The following is a 2156-nucleotide window of genomic DNA, read 5'->3' on the forward strand; positions in this document are numbered from 1 at the left end:
ATATATATATATATAAATATGAATGACTGGAAATACGTTGAACGACACTCTATATTTAAAATTCACTACAATTGTTTCCGCACATTTTTACGTACGTAGAACTACGGGTACTAAATCATGTTGAAATAATTCTACTGATTTTAAATAGAGAATGTCATTCAGTTCATTTTCTGTTATACGTCTATTTAAATATAGTCTGCTGATACTGTGGAATTCCTGATGTATATCCAGTAGCGAGATCATTTCCATTGTATAATGATATCAGATAGCCAACAACTGTGGACTAGCTTTGCATAACCTACTACAAGGTTTTTACTCGAAACATACACACCCCCACCGCACTCTCACAAACAAACTAACAAACAAAATAAACAAAATTATACATAATATTGTGTGTGCGGGGGTGGGGGTCATAGTTAAGAATCAGAGCTGTGTCCTCAGCAAGCATTTCCGCGAATACCAGCTATCAATTTTATGTACATAGATGTTTTATCATTGGCAAGAAAATGGGTTGAAATTACTGGCCAAGCATAATGATTTTATAGTATCGTTTTTAATTAAAAATAAAGACATAAAATCCAGTCTTTCTTTCAATACAAACATACATACTTCCGTACATACATACATACATACATACATACATACATACATACATACATATATATATATATATACATACATGCATACGTACATATATACAAACATGCACACACACAAAAACATGAAGTCAACGCTTTTCTGCTCCTAACGATACGCTGTGTTCAACAAAGCAATAAGAAAAGATACGGTCTGAGCAAAAGTAGTAGTCTGAGCAAGGTTGTCACTTTGAACTAATATATTTCGAACGGGAATTTGGCAGCGCCACTTCTAGCCGAACAATTATTCTGTGCTGATGAAGGGAAATAACCCGGAAATCGCGATACACAGATATTGTTTTGAGCTGGGAGTGGGTGCTAGATGCCCTTGTTCGAAAATATAAGGACACAGATCGTGTCGTATAGCCAGCTGGGGACGATGTCTACTAGGCCTAAATTACAGCAACATTTATCCTAAACCAGGACTGGCATGTTATGTTGGCAAACAGTCTTTACTCCAAAGTACTGTGGCTGAATATCTCTCGTTGTGAGATTTTAAAATAGTAGTATGATTTTATATTAATATCTATACTAAAAAATGTATTTTGAGCGTGTATTCATATCATACTATTTCAGCCCTACTTTTGATTGTTCAGCGTTCTTTAACTCTTGCAAGAAAATATATTGATATACAATTTATATATGTATGTATGTATGTATGTATGTATGTATGTATGTATGTATGTATGTATGCATACATGTATGTACGTACGTACGTATGTCTGCATGTATGAATGTATGTATGTATATAATGTATGATTGTATGTTTGTATGCATGTATGTATGTATATATGTACGTATGTATGTATGTATGTGTGTGCAAATATATATATATATACATATATATACACATGCATACACACAAACACACACACACACACACACACACATATATATATAAGATATATGATTATATAAATGCACATATATTTATATATTTATTAAACCAAAAGTTGACAATCCACTCTTAATGTTTCGACTTTGGGATGTGTGTGTGCGTGTATGTACATAGATAAATATATAAATACGTATATATGCATGTATATTATATGTTATATACCTATATACACATTTGAGTTTTTGTATATATAATATACATATATATAAATGCATCTATATATACGTGTATATACATATATATATATATATATATCCTTGCTAATTTATATATATATATATAAATTCACACACACCCACACCTAACTATATATAAATACATGTGTGTGTATGTGTTCGAGTGTATGTTTTAATGTGTGTGTGTGTGTGTGTGTGTGTGCGCGCGCGCGTATATATTTATGTGTAGGTGTGTATCGGTGTATTTCTTTTCTATTTTCGCAATAGCACTCAGGCGTGTCTTTGAACACACGCCGAAGTGTGTCCTCCTGGACAAAAAAATTGAAAAAATGTTTTGTTTCGCTTTTATGTATTTGTGTTTGTGTGTGCCTGTGTGTGCGTGCGCGTGTATGTACCCGCGCGCACTTCGGTGCGATGTGACACACTAAGAAAAAAAAAAAAAAAAAA

The sequence above is a fragment of the Octopus bimaculoides genome, chromosome 4 (assembly GCF_001194135.2).
Source record: "Octopus bimaculoides isolate UCB-OBI-ISO-001 chromosome 4, ASM119413v2, whole genome shotgun sequence".
Lineage (NCBI taxonomy): Eukaryota > Metazoa > Mollusca > Cephalopoda > Octopoda > Octopodidae > Octopus > Octopus bimaculoides.